The following is an 18,050-nucleotide window of genomic DNA, read 5'->3' as shown; positions in this document are numbered from 1 at the left end:
TTAATAGAGTACTAACTTTAATGGATTTTTATTTTCCTGAAATCCTTTGAAATGTCAACATGCAAAACCTTTGTTATCGGATAACATGGTAGCAAAAGAAAGCACAGTAGTCTGATAGATCTCACTACAGAGTGGTATAATAATTATGTTTAAAAATCTGCATGTACAATTTGAACTCTGTCAGTTATTCAGGGTGCGAATAGGGGCAAGCCTCTTAGCCTTGAGCTTCAGTTTCATCCTCCATGGAGGAGTAGGCAGTATTACTTGCATGAACCATATCCCAAGGTATTAGGAAGGAATTTATAAGATAGTCTCTAGGAGCTTTCACATTTTGTGGGTACCAGCTTAGCATGTGGACTGTTGATGTTCATTCCCCCTTGTCACTGTTTATTGGTCTACCCGCTTTTCCAAATATGTATTTTTTAGCATTATTTCTTCCATCCAGCATGCTTGCTAATAGACATTGATTCTTTCTCTCTCTCTCCTTGCTAATAGACACTGTTCAATGTTGTTGCCCTGTAGTTTTTTAAGTATTAGGCGTCATATTAAAAAACTGTTACTCTTACGTGGAAAATTTTAAGTGAAATTTTATTTAAAAAGAGGAACATTTAAATGTTGGAAAGCAAAGAAGAGGAATAGTAACTATTGGAGAGAGACTGTGTGATGGTTTGGAAAGAACATTGGATTTAGAGCTTGGTTCATTCAAATTCTAACTTTATCATTTATTACCTGTATGCTCTTGGGAAAGTCTCTTAACTTCTCTGGGCTTCTGTACTTCCATCTGAAAAATGAGGGTTTTGGATTAAGGCCTTCTAAGATCACTTCTAGCTCAGAATTTATGCTCCTAGGAATCTTTTTCTTTTCTTTTCCATGACTTCATAGGATTATTAATTTAGGAATGTTTTAAAGTACCTATTGTCTTCAAAGTACTGGACCAAATGTGATATGGATGAAGAAAATTTTCCAAAGTTAGTCTTTTGTTTAAAACACACTCTTATCATAGACTAGGGGAGTTTTGTGGCACAATGCTAGGGATGGAGTCAGGAAAAGCTGAGTACTAGCTGTTTGACCCTGGGCAAATTACTTAACCCTTTTTTTTTGCCTTGGTTTCTTCATCTGTAAAATAAACTAAAGAAGGAAGTGGCAGAATCTTTGCGGTTCCTAGAAGAACAATAAGAGTCACTGAACCTAGAATGAACTTGACTGATGATGCTGAAAGATCTCTCTCTCTCTGTTTAGACATACATACACACACACACACACACACACACACACTCATACTTTCTCTGTTTCTCCTCCCTACCCCTCTCTCTCTATATATATTTGTACATGTTTATATATAGATATAGATATAGATATATAGATAATAGCTATGATCCATATATCTATACATACACACACAAATTAGAAGCTGAGTAGAGTCAGAAACTCTATGAAGTACATGAAAAAACTAATATTAAATGATCTTGAGTTTTCAGATACAAGTGGTACTTGGTATTCAGAGAATATGTACTGTAATAATCCTTAGCACATGGGAGATGTGATGTAGGAGGTGACTTTGGGTTGAGTTATTCTTCACAGTACTACTTACTACCTGTACAAAGCTTAGTACATCCAGTTAGTTAATCAACAGGCATTTACTAACTATATTTCCAGTGTTGTGCTAAGTATCTGGAATACTAATACAGGTAAAATCAAGGAGTTTCCATTTTAATAGGGAAGACACACACACACATAAAAGGAAGCTGAAAAGGGGGGAAGGGGATTCATTAGAGGATCAATAAAAATCTGCTGTTAGAGATTCCATTTTTAATTGAACTTAAAGGGGACTTTGCAGTGGAAAATAAGTAGACTATTTCCTTAGAAACTAGTTGTGTATTTCTAAAATGTAATTTGGACAGAAGTTAAAATAAGTTGGACCAGAATGTGTAAAAAAGTTGCCTCTTTGGAGGAAGGAAAAAAAGCAAATATAACCTAAGATTTTTTTAAACAGTAAAATTATGTGAAAATTCATATTTTTGAGACTTGAATTTGGATGTGCATGTTAACTAGAAAATATATAATAGCATGTGAGTAACAAAATGAAGAGTCTATTTTCTCAACCTACAGATCTGCCAAGGCTTTGTTTTAATACTAAATATATAGTTCTTATAAAGAGGGAGAAAATGAGGAAATGGGGAATTCTCAGTAGTCTATACAAAAATTATTCATGGGTTTATAGATTTACTGCTAAAAGTAATAGTAAATGTCATCAGTGTCAGCTTTCCTATTTTACAGACAAAGAAACAAAAGTCCATTGAAGTTCAGAGACATGCCCAAAATTATGTAAGCAGAGTATGGACCTGAACCCAATTGTCCACTGAATTCCTAATCCACTCCCTTTTCCAGTAACCATAGTAATGGGCCATGGCTCCTACTTTAGTGTTACCCTTCCCACCATCATAGAAAACTGTCTTCTTGATGGGCTAAAATGATGACTCATTATTGTCTTTGTTTACCTTTCCCAGTCTGCAGAGGAAGTTGTAAAACTGCAATTTTTTTATGTTGCAGTTTCAACTGTGTCCTTGTCACTATGTGGCAGTCTTTAAAAAAAAAATTATCTTTTGTGGATTCCCTAGAAAACATGTTGCTGTGGATGCTCTAGGTAGCGTTTCTTATGAAGTCTTCAACTTTTGTGATGGGTGGTTTCATCCTTAGCAGATTTATCTAATCTACTCTGATCCTTTGACAGTGGAACATGATCTGGCAGTTGAACCCAGTTAGCCCAGATACCTAATTTTTCCTCTTCTGTTTGAAGAGAATCTCAAATATAGCTCTATGTCTTTTCCATGCTTTTTCCCTTCTACCCTTTCTAGAATTGACCATTTTTAACTCAGTCACCTCTATTTGGTGTCTCCTTATTCATTTTTGTTCTTCTATGTTGAAGTACACATAGGTTTACAACTTTTAAGAGACCTTTTGATCTTCCTCCTGTGGAAAAATAAATTCTCTAGTGTTTCTTTGTTTTTACTTTCAAATTTTCTAAATCAAAAGGCTTATATACATCATTTCTTTCCACTCTACCCAATCTCTCCTAAATTTAGTATCTACTTCTCATCACTTCCTTGGGTGGGGGAGGGCATTTTGACTCAGCAGGTAAAGATATAGCCTCAAAGTTGGGTTGAAGTTCTCCTTTTGCTGCATGGTTTGTGTGTGTGACTTTAAGTAAATCACTTAAATTTCTTTCAGGTACCTCTCTAGGATTATAAACTGTAGAAAATTTGCCAAATCACATGGAGAGAGAATTCTCAAAGCACAGGTTCAGTTTCTATCCCTGTTCTCAGTGAAGAAGCTTTCTTCAAAGTCACTGGTGATAGCCTTTATTTTTTTATTTTTCATTTCCTTTGACTTTTCTACTCCGTTTTGTACTATAAAACAGTTCTTCCTTTTGAAATTTTCTCCTCCCTTGGTTTCTGTACCACTGTCTTGATTGTTTAGTTATATCTATCTTTCTATCCTAATCTTTCTTTGATTCCTTCATTGGTTCTTTTCTTAGGACCCCTAGCTGTGAAACTCCCTATTGACCTAATCCTTGGCCCCTTTGTCCTTATCCTCTTCAAAATACCTATATGTGCTTTGTATACAGTAGACATTGGTTTTTAAAAATATTGTACTAGAGAAATTCAGCTTCATGATCTAAACAAATACATGACATAGATAGATAGAGTCACCATGTGTATATGTACATTGGGAGGAGGGAGGGAGGGGGAGAGAGAGAGAGAGAGAGAGAGAGAGAGAGAGAGAGAGAATGAGAATATTCAGTTAAATCTAGCATCAAACAAGAGAACTGTGCTACACATGGAATTGTCCTAAAGGAAGTTGCAATTTAATGTTGGGAATAAGATTTTTTTTTAGGAATCTGTGATATCACTGTCAATACTCCCTTCTCTAGGACAAATTGTGGCTTGTCTATACTTTCTCATTCTAAGTACTTCTTGCCTTTATCTTTTATCATAAATAATCATGGATAGTTGCTAGATAGTATCCTCTTGTTCTTTTAAAATATGGGCCTGGAGTCAGGAAGACTTGAGTTCATATCTAGCCTCAGATACTAACTAGCCATGTAACCCTGAGAAAGTCACATAACCTTTGTATGCCTCAGTTTCCTTGGTAAAATGGGGATGATAAGCATCTGTATTCCAGGGCCGATGGGAGGATGAAATGAACTAATAATTTAAATCACTTCACAGTGTCCAAATCATAGTAGGTGTTATATAAATATTAACTACATTATTGTTGCAAGTATTACATCATTCAAGTGGTCCATTTTTGTCCTTACTCCAACATTGACTCATCATCTTTTCTCATCCCACTTGTCCTTCAGGTTGTTTCTTCTACCACTTCTTAGGTTCAAGTCTTTGTTGTTAATGTGTTTCAATTTCCTCAGAAAAATCATATTAACACTGAGTCTTCTGAAATAATAATACTGCAAGATTTGTAGCCATATAATATGTCCAGAAGAATAGTGATGAAAAGAAGATGTGCTTTGGCAGCAAGGAACAGTTTGGGAATCTTTGGAAGTATTAGATTATTTCCTAAATATTACTCCCTTCTTTAAATTTCACCTGTAACTCTTCATTGAAATTTAAGGAGTATATACTGGGTCTGTATCCTGAAGAGATTATGAAAAAGGGTAAAAACATTACTTGTACAAAAATATTCATAGCAACTCTATTTGTGGTGGCAAAGATTTGAAAATTCAGTAAATGTCCATCAATTGGGGAATGGTTTAATAAACTGTAGTATATATGTGTGATGGAACACTATTGTCCAATTAGAAACCAAGAGGGATGGGAATTCAGGGAAGCCTGGAAGGATTTGCATGAACTGATGCTGAGTGAGATGAGCAGAATCAGAACATTGAACACCCTAATAGCAACATGGGAGTGATGATCAACCTTAATGGACTTGCTCATACCAACAGGGCAACAATCAGGCACAATTTTGGGATATCTGCAATGGAGAATGCCATCTGTATCCTGAGAAAGAATTGTGGAGTTTGAACAAAGACCAAAGACTATATTACCTTTACTTAAAAAAAAATTATCTTGTTATGTAATTCTGCTATATCTCACACTTTATGTTTCTTCCTTAAGGATATGATTTCTCTCTCATCACATTCAACTTAGATCAATACACAGCATGGAAACAATGTAAAGACTAACAGACTGCCATCTGTGGGGGGGTGGGGGGAGGGAAGCAAGATTAGGGGAAAATTGTAAAATTCAAAAATAAATAAAATCTTTCAAAAAAAGAAATTTAATGATTATGAATGTTTCAGAATTAATAGAATATCTTAAATTATTTCATCTTTTTTGGTAGTCTTTTTTTTTTAGAAAGATTTTATTTATTTTGAGTTTTACAATTTTTCCCCCATTTTTGCTTCCCCCCCCAACAAAAAGCAGTCTATTAGTCTTTACATTGTTTCCATGGTATACATTGATCTCAGTTGAATGTGATGAGAGAGAAATCATATCCTTAAGGAAGAAAAATAAAGTATGAGATAGCAAAATTACGTAAGATAACAGGTTTTTTTTTTCCTCCTAATTTGGAGGTAATAGTCTTTGGTCTTTGTTCAAAATCCACAATTCTTTCCCTGGATACAGATGATATTCTCCATTGTAGAGAGCCCCAAACTGATCCTGGTTGTTGCACTGATGGAATGATTGAGTCCATCAAGGTTGATCATCACCCCCATGTTGCTGCTAGGGTGTACAGTGTTTTTCTGGTTCTGCTCATCTCACTCAGCATCAGTTCATGCAAATCCTTTCAGGCTTCCCTGAATTCCCATCCCTCCTGGTTTCTAATAGAACAATAGTGTTCCATGACATACATGTACCACAGTTTGTTAGGCCATTCCCCAATTGAAGGACATTCACTTGATTTCCAGTTTTTTGCTACCACAAACAGGGCTGCTCTGAATATTTTTGTAAAAGTGATGTTTTTACCCTTTTTCATAATCTCTTTAGGGTATAGACCCAGTCAGTAGTGGTATAAGTGGATTAAAGGGTATGCACATTTTTGTTGCCCTTTGGGTATAATTCCAAATTGCTCTCCAGATAGGTTGGATGAGTTCACAGCTCCACCAACAACCTACATATCATCTTTTTTTTTTTTTTACCTTTTATTTAATTTATTTTTATTAAAGATATTACTTGAGTTTTACAATTCCCCCCAATCTTGCTTCCCTCCCCCAACCCCCCCCCCCCCAATGAAAAGGACTCTGTCAGTCTTTACTTTGTTTCCATATTGTACATTGATCCAAATTGGGTGTGATGAGAGAGAAATCATATCCTTAAAGAAGAGAAGTCTAAGAGGTAACAAGATCAGACAATAAGATATCTGTTTTTTTCTAAATTAAAGGGAATAGTCCTTGCACTTTGTTCAAACTCCACAGCTCCTTATCTGGATACAGATGGCACTCTCCTTTGCAGACAGCCCAAAATTGTTCCCGATTGTTGTACTGATGGAATGAGCAAGTCCTTCAAGGTTGAACATCACTCCCATGTTGCTGTTAGGATGTACAGTGTTTTTCATCTCACTCAGCATCAGTTCATGCAAATCCCTCCAGGCTTCCCTGAAATCCTGTTCCTCCTGGTTTCTAATAGAACAATAGTGTTCCATGACATCCATATACCACAGTTTGCTAAGCCATTCCCCAATTGAAGGACATTTACTTGATTTCCAATTCTTTGCCACCACAAACAGGGCTGCTATAAATATTTTTGTACAAGTAATGTTTTTAACCCTTTTTCTTCATCTCTTCAGGGTATAGACCCAGTAGTGGTATTGCTGGGTCAAAGGGTATGCACATTTTTGTTGCCCTTTGGGCATAGTTCCAGATAGCTCTCCAGAAGGGCTGGATGAGTTCACAGCTCCACCAACAGTGTAATAGTGTCCCAGATTTCCCACAACCCTTCCAACAATGATCATTATCCTTCCTGGTCATATTGGCCAATCTGAGAGGTGTGAGGTGGTACCTCAGAGAAGCTTTAATTTGCATTTCTCTAATAATTAATGATTTAGAGCATTTTTTTCATATGGCTATGGATTACTTTGATCTCCTCATCTGTAAATTGCCTTTGCATATCCTTTGACAATTTGTCAATTGGGGAATGGTTTTTTGTTTTAAAAATATGACTCAGTTCTCTGTATATTTTAGAAATGAGTCTTTTGTCAGAATCATTAGTTGTAAAGATTGTTTCCCAATTTACTACATTTCTTTTGATCTTGGTTATATTGGTTTTATCTGTGCAAAAGCTTTTTAATTTAATGTAATCGAAATCATCTGATTGGTTTTTGGTGATGTTCTCCAACTCTTCCTTAGTCATAAACTGCTCCCCTTTCCATAGATCTGACAGGTAAACTAGTCCTTGATCTTCTAATTTGCTTATAGTATTGTTTTTTATGTCTAAGTCCTGTAACCATTTGGATCTTATCTTGGTAAAGGGTGTGAGGTGTTGGTCTAATCTAAGTTTCTTCTGTACTGACTTCCAATTATCCCAGCAACTTTTTGTCAAAGCAGAAATTTTTATCCCAATGGCTGGACTCTTTGGTTTACATATCATCTTTATATTAATTTAAATAAGATTTTTTTTTTAAATTAAAGGTAAGAGTCTTTAGTATTTATTCAAACTCCACAATTCTTTCTTTGGATACAGATGGTATTCTTCATTGCAGATACCCTAAAATTGTCCCTGATTGTTTCACTGATGAAATGAGCAAGTCCATTAAGATTGATCATCCAACCCCATGTTGCTGTTATGGTGTACATTGTTCTTCTGGTTCTGCTCTTCGTTCAGCATCATTTCATGCAAATCCTTCCAAGCTTCTCTGGATTCTGCTTGGCTATTTTTTTATTTAGTGCCAGGTACTCTATTTGAGGGTTTGTCTGATTGATTATGCAAATAAATCAAAGCCCTTTCTGCTCACATTCTTTGAATCTATAGAAATAATATAAGAGAACCTATTGAAAGATCTTGGCATATTTATCTTGGGGAAAGAAAGTTGAGTGGGAGACATAACTGTCTTCAAATGTTTGAATCTCAGTCATTTGGAAAAGGAATCAACTAATGATGCATTTTGTAGCTTACAAAGTATTTTAAAATACATAGTTTCATTTGAAGTTTGTAATTTTGACAGTTGGGTGGAGTAGAAATCATTATCACTATTTTTTAATGGGAGAAAATGAAACTTAGATGAAATCATAATCATGTTAATCACTTACATAATCTTAGATTGGATTTATATAAGTATAATATCACACATGAAGTAGCAAATAATCTTTCTTGTACTTAGCACTGCATATCCATTTTGGACAAATGGATAGAAGTTTCCATTAATTATGCCCTAGGTAAGATTCTCTTCATCTCCTACCTGAACTACTACAGTAGCTTTACATTCTCCTATTTTAATCTTTCTCTTTCCAGCCTATTCTAACCCTGTTGCTAGATTTATCATAGTTATAATAATGTTTCTTTGTCAAAACAAAAACAAAACCCTTCAATGACTAATCATTTCCTACAAATGGGAATCCAGATTCCAAATAGTCAAGACTATTGTAATGCAAGCCTGCATTTCTCAGTTCCTAGTCAAATTAATGTAATCTCTTAAAGCACAGATATCACCATGGAATCAATTAATAAATAAAGTAAAATAGGCATTGCAAAATTTTTCTCTAACTTCATGTGGACAGTTGCTTAGTCAGTTTGAAAGGACCATATATCTTTTGATCACTGGATGAAAGACAAATGACACCATATATGAAAAATGTCTTGTAATTAATTGAGATGGATACAAAATTCTGACCACCTATTGAGGGAAATGCCTTCATCTAACCATGATCCTTTGTAATGTAGAAGAATTCTGTTGTCTTAGGAAAGGAGTTTTAGTAACCAAAAATTGTGAGTTTACCTTTTAGCAACATAGTTTTTTTTAAATGGCAGCCTCACAACTATGTACTGTATGTCTGGGCTCATTCTCCCTATGGAGAAGATTTATTTTTGGATACTTTTAGTTGGAATGTTTTGTCCCAGCTATACTATCTTAGCAAATACATTTTCCAAAAGCTAATTAAAAATGGCTGCTGATTTTTAATTGGGATTATACTGGTGGGGTTGATTAGTCATGTTAGAAATCCAGTCTCTTGGGGTCCTTTAAACACTGAGAGAGAGAGAGAGAGAGAGAGAGAGAGAGAGAGAGAGAGAGAGAGAGAGAGAGAGACTAGAAGTCATCCATTTCTTTAGTACTCCAAATTCTGAGAGATAAATACAGTTTGGGGAAAATGACATCTGAGAGTATTAAATTAGAATATAGATTTATAGCTAGAAGAAATCTTAGAGATCATCTTGTCCAGCTTCCTCATTTTAGAAATTACATATATATATGAAGTTTCATTTTACAAATGAAAAACAAAGAACTGAAGTGGCAAACCTAAGATTTGAACCCATGTTGACTCCACTGTAACATAATATTTTTAGTCTGATTCCTATGCTGCCATTTTCATCTCTTCTCATTATATGCTCATTCATTCTCATAATACTTTAGCTTAGATTGCTTACGGTACCCATATAAGACTCTTGAACTCTTCTTTTGCCTCTTAATTTCATGCAGCTTCTTGTTGTTTCCCTATCATCTCTACCTATTAAGAACCAATTCATTTTTAAAATTAGATCTCAGTGAATTCTAGGAATGAAATTTTCCTTGATTTCCCTTTCTTCTTCAGGTGAAAGTGTCTTCCTCTGAGCATAGAACTGTACTCCTAAAAATTCTGCCATTCATTGGAATTATTTGTTTATTTACCTTATTTTTCTTACTCTCTTGTAGTATTCTCAGAGGCAACTCATCTTTGATCACTTTTTTTCATTTTAGTATAGTGCTGTGTATAGAATGAATCCATTAAAATCACTTGAACAGTAGTTTTATTTAACTTATCAGGGATAGATGCCTATTTATTTTTTTATTTTTTTTTAGATGCCTATTTAAAAGAGCACAATTGATTGTATTTTGGGTTAGTTCATTGTTTGTCATCTAATGAGCACTTTTGTGCTCCTGCATTGAGTAGGTGCTTCTGAGATTTTCAACTCTTAAGAGGGTTTGACTATTATTTTGTGAATGATGAAAATATTCTTAATAATGTAATAATAACAATTTAAGAATCATTCATGGATGTGTGTATACATATATAAATTGTAGATATGTTTGTGTATAGGTATACAAGTTCTACTCTAGTTTTCAATTGTTGTCCTTCACAAACTTGCAACAGTAAAATTAACTTGTCTCACAATGTCTAATCCTCAGTTCAGTGATGTTATGATAACTTTGAAGGCTGAAGTGAAGAAGGGGTCCATGTAAATTCCAGTATTTTATTGTGGAATAGAAGAGATGCTGGAATTTTGAAGACTGTTATGCTGGAGTAAAAAAAAGCAAATTTTGGCAGGTTCTCCTAAGTTTGAAAGATTTTGAGTATTAAATCAGCAATAAAATACAGCTAACTTCTGAGGTTTAGTAAATATGAAGAGGCTTTTCTCCAGTAAGTCAATGATTAATTGATGATTTCTTTGTCCATGACAATCCAAAAAAATAAATGTTCTTAGTTCAGTGTAGCTGCCCTTTACTTTTTTTAAAATAAAGTTTATTTAATATTTATTCTCATTTTGTACAAATAATTTTTCTATACATTAATAAAATATTCTTGTTTAAGAGTAAACCCAAAATATAGACTCACTTGAGCGATAAAGTAAAGGAGAGAGAAAAAAATTAAAATTAAAATTAAAAAATAATAGTAATAATTGTAGGTATGCCTAGGTGGTTCAGTGGACGGAGCACCAGCCCTGGAGCCAGGAACACCTGAGCCCATATCCGGCCCCGTACACCCAACAATCATCCAGCCGAGTGACATGCAAGCCACCCCAACCCCACTGCCCTGCAAAAACCAAAAAAAGAAAAAAAGACCCAAATAAAATAAAATAGTAATAATAGTAGGGGCAGCTGGGTGGCGGACAGATCACTGGCCCTTTGAGCCAGGAGCACCCAGGTCCAAATCTGGCCTCAGACACCCAAAGATCACCCTGCTATTGTGGCCCCAGGCAGGCTATGCGGCCCCAGGCAGGGCACCCAGCCCTATTTGCCCTGCACCCGCCCCTAAAATAATAATTATAAAAAATGTGTTTCAGTCTGTGTTCCAACACCAGCAACTCTGTTGTGGGTGGATCACATTCTTTATGATAAGTCCATCACAAAAGTTACTTCCATATTTTTCCACCATCGACATTGCTAATCGCATCTCCCTCCTTTCGTATTTCTCCACTACCATGTACTATATTTTCTCTCTCCTTTCACTCTGACTCTGTTATAGGGTAGCTAAATGACGCAAGAGACAGATCCCTGGTCCTGGGGCCAAGAGGCCCCAAGCCCCCCCCACCACCACCACCCCTGACCTGGCCCTATGGTCCTGGACAGGCCATCCAATCCCAGCCCCTTGCAAGAAGTAAAAAAGAAGATGTGTTATATCTGACCACTCTCCTGCCATGGTCCATCCTCTCCTCCTTCATGGTCCATCCCCACCCCTTCCCCCTTCCCCCCTTCTCTCCTTCTTACTCCAGATGTCTATACCCCATTGAGTATATATGCTGTTTCCTCTCCTAGCCACCTCTGATGAGAGCGAAAAGTCCCTCATTCTCCCTTGCCTCCCCCTTCCATATCATTGCAATAGCTCATTGTAACAAAGAAAAATCTTATTATATGAAATATCTTAGCCTATTCCTCCTCTCCTTTTTCTTTCTCCCATTACATTTCCCTTTTTTCTATTGGCTCCATTTTTACACCATATTTTATCTTCAAATTCAGCTTTCTCCTGTGCTTCATCTATAAAAGCTCCTTCTACCTGCTTTGGGAAGGTTCATATGAGTATTATCAGTGTCATTTTTCTATGCAGGAATACATCAAGCTCATCATCAAGTCCCTCATATTTTACCCTTCTTCTCCACTCTCTATGCTTCACCTGAGTCCTGTATTTGAAGATCAAACCTTCTGTTCGGCTCTGGCCATTCCAAAGGAACATTTGAAATTCTCCAGGTTCATTGAAAGTTCATCTTTTTCCCTGGAAGAGGACATTCAGTTTTGCTGGGTAGTTGATTCTTGGTTGCATTCTAAGCTCCTTTGCCTCAGTATATTATATTCCAAGCCCTATGTGCTTTTAATGTAGTTGCTGCTAAGTCCTGTGAGATCCTCATTACAGCTCCACGGTATTTGAATTGTGTCCTTCTGTTTGCTTGTAATATTTTCTCTTTGACTTGGGAGTTCTGGAACTTGACTATAATATTCCTGGGGGTTTGTTTTTTGGGCTCTCTTTCTCAGGGGGATCGGTAGATTCCCTCCATTTCTGTTTTGCCCTCTGCTTCTAGGATATCAGGACAATTTTCTTGTAGTCATTCTTTGAAAATGATGTCAAGGCTCTTTTCCTGATTGTGACTTTCAGGTATTCCAATAATTTTTCTTTTTAGGTTTTTGCAAGGCAAATGGGGTTAAATGGCTTTCCCAAGGCCACACAACTAGGTAATTATTAAGTGTCTGAGACTGGATTTGAACCCAGGTACTCCTGACTCCAAGGCCAGTGCTTTATCCACTATGCCACCTAGCCGCCCCATTACAATAATTTTAAATTATCTTTCCTAAATCTGTTTTCCATATCAGTTGTTTTTTCAATGAGATGTTTCACATTTTCTTCTAATTTTTCATTCTTTTGGTTTTGAAGTATTGAGTCCTGATTTCTTGTAAATTCATCAATCTCCCTGAGTTCTATTCTTTGTCTGAAGGATTTGTTTTCCTCGGAGAGTTTTTTACCTCTTTTTCCATCTGGCCAATTCTGCTTTTTAAAGCATTCTTCTCCTTAATAAATTTTTGAACTGTTTTATCCATTTGACCTAAGCTAGTTTTTAGCATTCTGTTTTCTTCAGCATTTTTTTTGGATCTCCTTGACTAAGCTGCGGATTTCATTTTCATGTTTTTCCTGCATCTCTCTCATTTCTTTTCCCAGTTTTTCCTTCTCCCTCATTTGATTTTCAAAGTCTTTTTTTGAGCTCTGTTATAGCCTGAGCCCAGTTCCTGTTTTTCTTGGAGTCTTTAGATGCAGGAGCTTGTGCTTCCTCATCTTCAGACTGAGTATATTGATCCTTCTTGGGCTCACAGGCAAAATATTTCCCAATGGTGTTCCTCTTTTTTCTCTGCTTGCTCATTTTCCCAGCCTGAGCCTGTGTTGGGGTGCTTCCTGAGCTTTTGGGACACTCCCACAAGGATCTCAGGGTGTGAGGCTCTGTCCTCCCTCCTGGTCTGTGAATGACCCTAAGCGCCCCCCTTTGCCACGGGGCTGAGGTGGGGGGGGTCCTGCTGTTCTATGGGGGGGGCCTAGACTGCGATCAGGATCTGAATGTGGCCAGAATCCCAGTGTCCTGTTCCAGGGACAGAGGACAGAGCTCTGCAGTCTCTTTCTTTTCATTCCCCTGCCTAGGTTCAATGTACTCATGCCCTGGGGGCTCCTGCTTACCATCCCCACCTGCTTCTGTTTTCTGGATCTGGGCTGCCCTGGCCAAGCTGCTTATTGTATGCCCTCAGGGCTGGGCTTCACATGCTTGCTCTGTCAGAGGTCCCCCCCCCCTTCCCCCAATTTGTGCCCAGTGCTCCCCGGGGCGTAGGTCAGGAAACTCCCCGGCTGCTGTGAGCCTCAGCACCCAGTGCCCTGGGGCTGCCTCAGGGAGGCTGAAGTTCTTTTGCTGTAGTGGGCCACCACTGCAACCCTGTGGAGCAAAGCCTTTCTGCTCTTTCTGCTCTACCTTGAGTAAGGTTGCCCTTTACTTTTTTTTTTAGGTTTTTGCTAGGCAATGGGGTTAAGTGACTTGCCCAAGGCCACACAGCTAGGTAATTATTAAGTGTCTAAGACCGGATTTGAACCCAGGCACTCCTGACTCTAAGGCCGGTGCTCTATCCACTGTGCCACCTAGCGGCCCCTGCCTTTTACTTTTAAAGTGATGATGGTAAGGGAAATAAAGGAAGCATAATGGCTAAGGATCTCACAATTCAAATCATCTATAAATGTTTATCTAATTATTAGTGCTTTAAGTGTGAGCACTTTGACAAATGAATAATTAGTTAATACTATCAGAAGGATTAAACTAGAATGATAATCATAATGTTATTGATGAGAACTGAAGACAGTCTTTTTAAAAGGGAAGATAACTTAAGCAATAGTATTTATAGAGTGTTTTAAACTTGCAGTGCATTTTTATCAGTTAACTCATTTGATATTAAAAAAACCCTGTGAGGTACTACTATTATCTATTTTTCAGATGATGAAAATAAATCTGAGAAAGGTTAAGTGACTTGCTCAGGGTCATACAGGAAGGAAACAAGCATTTACTTAGCACTTACTATATGACTGCATGATTTGTGCTGGGAGTTTTATAAATATTTTCTCATTTGATCTTCAGATGAACTCTGGGAAGTTTGTCTGTTATAATTCCCATTTTACAGAAGCTGATGCTGAGAGTGACTTGCTAAATATCACAAGGCTAGTAAATGTCGGAACCTATATTTGAACTAGAGTCTTCCTGATTCCAGATCCAGTGTTCTATCCTAATTGCCTAAGGAAGTATCTGAGGCAGAATTGAAACCACTTCTTCCTGAGGCCAAAGACTTTATCCTTTGCCTCACCTTGCTGCTTACCCTATGTTCCTATTTACATATGGAATTGAAGAAGTTGGTAGAGTTGGTTTTACTGTATTCCTAATATCAACAAGATATTATATCATGAAGCCTTCAGTATTTCCAAGTTGTACTTCTTCTGAGGAGCATAAGCTCCTCAGAAAATCATGGATCTAATTATTTCTCATATAACATCATCTTTTGCATGATATAGAGAAGTATAGAATTTTATGATGAAGTTGCCAAGATTTTTCAAACTAAGTCAACATACACTATGTTATGAAGGTTGGCATAGGAGAGGATGGTGAAAAATGTGGTGGAAATTTTGATTTAAAATGAGAAATGAAAGAGCCCAAAGATTTGTAGACTATTTAGATGCCTTACTCCTGTATATCATGAATGTACCCCTTTAAAAAAGAAACACTTTAGCCTCTGGATAAGCATTCAATAATGTGAAATTGGTAATAATTGCATATAAGAAATTAATGCTTATAAGTCATTTGAGACCTAAGCTGTCTAAGCTGAAACCATTGACAGAAGTCAAAATTAATATCAACATATATACACCCAAACATACACACACACACACATGAGATTACACATGCCTCAAATTTGACACTTTTAAGTAAGCTGTAAGTTTTAAAAGAGGGAAGTATAAAATTAAAAGACATTGATTCGTGTCTTTCCTTGAAACGTATAAGTGATTTTTTTTTTGTGTTGGGCAGTTAACACGAGGTGTTCAAAAGAGATTTAAAAACTACCTCAATCAGCAGTCACTTGATGGTTTTGCCACAGGTAAGAAGTCAATCAAGCAAACTACCATCTAGGAGTTCGAGCATATTTATAAAACTTCAGGAGGAAGAAGATGAAAGATAACAAACATTATTTCCTGGCAAAATCAAAGAAAAAACAATGGAGAGAAAAAAAAATAAGCTAGTTTGTTTTGAAACAGAGCTAAGCCAGATCATTCTTAGAATATATCTAGAAGGACACCAAAGAGATGCAAAATGGAAGAACAGATTTGCCAGCCTTTGCTATTTTTGCTATTTTACATAATTGCTATTTTCAATCAGTAATGACAATGTAACAGCCACTTTTGGACTGTCACTTTAAAATAAATCAGAAAGAGCTGCTGAGCTGCTACATGGACCAGATCATGGCTGGTGTACAGGAGATTAATATGAGGGCAAAAGCCTGAAAGTCAAATCAAGATTTATCAGAGAAAGGGGGAATACCAAAAAACTGGGGGCATAGAATCTCACTGATGATATTATTACTCAAAGGAGACCAAGAAAACATCATCAACTAAAAACCATGTGCATATTTTCTCATTTCTATGCAATCTAATTGAGAATGGCCTACCCAGTTATTGAGTTTATCCATGATGAAGTTTAGAGAGTGACATAGCCAGGCTTTTGTGGTCAGTTTTGTACAGGAGAGCTCATCTTTATAGTCACATAATTTACTGAAAGTTGTAGAGGAGTTCCTGATTTTACTCTATTTTTTGTTGATTATAAAACAAAATTGTGACCCAAAATAAACCATATACTTAAAAGCTTTCATCTTTCCAAAACATGTATATTTGTTAAGATTAAACTAAATTCCATAATGGATGCAACTACAGAGTTAATTTTTATTCAGTGATTCTATGATTAGCAATATTAAATTAACCATAAAATTTGGAAACATGTTAACTAAAGATGTCCGGCATTGTTAGAGATGATGTCCTGTGCAGAACTCCTGTAGGAGAAAGATTGTGTAGATGGTGAATGCCTCCAGATGTTCCCATTTGAGAATGGTATGACTGTATTTTAGTGTGTATGTAATTTTAAAATACATTTTGCGAATTTTTCACAATAAAAGCAATCAAACTATTAAGTGTATTGTCTTCCAAATATATTTTATTATAAAAGTAATCTTGCAGCTGTTTGAGTTGTGGTTTTTTTAAAGGAAAGAATGCTTCTTGTGGTTCATTTCCATGAATTCTTCATACTTAAAGGGGAAAAAAGCAAATAAAAAACCTAATGTGTATTTTTATATCTGTTTTAGGTGTATGAAATTATACTTTTTAGTTTTAAAAATGATTTACAATATCAGTGGTACCCAGTAAAGTTAATAGAACTTCATAATTCTATTTTCATTTGGATATATGAATACAATGTTTTCCTGGTTCATCATTACTACATTTACAGTCTTCGTATCTATCTACTCAGTTCTTGGCCACTGGGAGTTTTGCTACCAGCAATAAAAGATAACCTTCATGTTGTACTGTACTGTATAGATATTGTAAATTTCTGGTCTTGCTTTCCATTGATCTGGATTGCCATATGGGAATCATATTCAGCTGATCTTTATTTCCTGAGTCAGAAATTCTGTTTTACCCATCTTTGGGGCTTTCAGCAGCTATTCTCAGTGGGCTCTCAGGTATTGCACATGAAAGTGAAGGTTCAAAGGCATATAAAAAAAGGTTCAGGGCTGAAATGTTTACACTGCATTTTAAAAAATTTTACAAACATTTTCTAAGCTAGGAGGATCAGGATGAAAGCTTCGTAGATCCACCTTTTTATATGCTGTAGTATAGGGAACATTTCACACACACACACATAACTTTGGAAGAGTAGCATGGGATCCATCAGTTGTAAACTTGATACAGTAATATTTGTGTGTGTGTGTGTGTGTGTGTGTGTGTGTGTGTGTCTACTTTTGCCAGTAAGAATTAACAGTGTCGTAATCAGTTTTTGCAAGTTTATTGATATTTTTGCCAGAAGTTTATATCCCTGTTCTTTTTCTGTTTTGTTTTGCAGATGACAACTAGTATTGAGTGGTGAAGCCTATCTCAGGATCAAAATATATACAGATTTTAATTGCCAAATAGTGAAATGTCAGCTAAGGTTTCATAATTAATAAAAACTGTCATTTTAATGTTTTTTGTTTGAATCAACTACCACAAATTATACAGTAATAAAATCTCTGGATGTTCTGTCTAAAGTATAATTATAGTGCCAAAAAAGGATAAGCCAATATTCAAGATTTCAATATTTTAAAATGCTTGTATCATTTAGAAAATACTTTCTTTGTGTTACTGAAGATTGTTGAGGAGATTGCTAATAGGCCAGTAACCTATTTGAATTTAGGCCAGCATCAAATATCCACCCACAGAGTATTAAAATATCTAAATATATGATTGAGTGGAAGTTTAAATATGTCATGTTCTACTTTGCTACTTCTTTCAAATTATATGTACAAACGATTTTCATTCTAGGATATAAAATTTTTCTTAAAGACTGATGTTTATCTTTCAGTGTAGAAATGTT

At 36.0% G+C, this 18,050-nt stretch overlaps 1 protein-coding gene across 1 annotated transcript in view; it reads left to right on the top strand.

The window, feature by feature from the left end:
* Positions 1-18,050, top strand: part of FOXP2 (forkhead box P2) — a 721,187-nt gene that overhangs the window by 30,196 nt on the left and 672,941 nt on the right. The window lies entirely within an intron of this gene.

This window comes from Macrotis lagotis, chromosome 7 (genome assembly GCF_037893015.1).
Source record: "Macrotis lagotis isolate mMagLag1 chromosome 7, bilby.v1.9.chrom.fasta, whole genome shotgun sequence".
Lineage (NCBI taxonomy): Eukaryota > Metazoa > Chordata > Mammalia > Peramelemorphia > Peramelidae > Macrotis > Macrotis lagotis.
The sequence above is the reverse complement of the archived record's forward strand: the minus strand, read 5'-3'. Positions and strand labels throughout refer to the sequence as shown.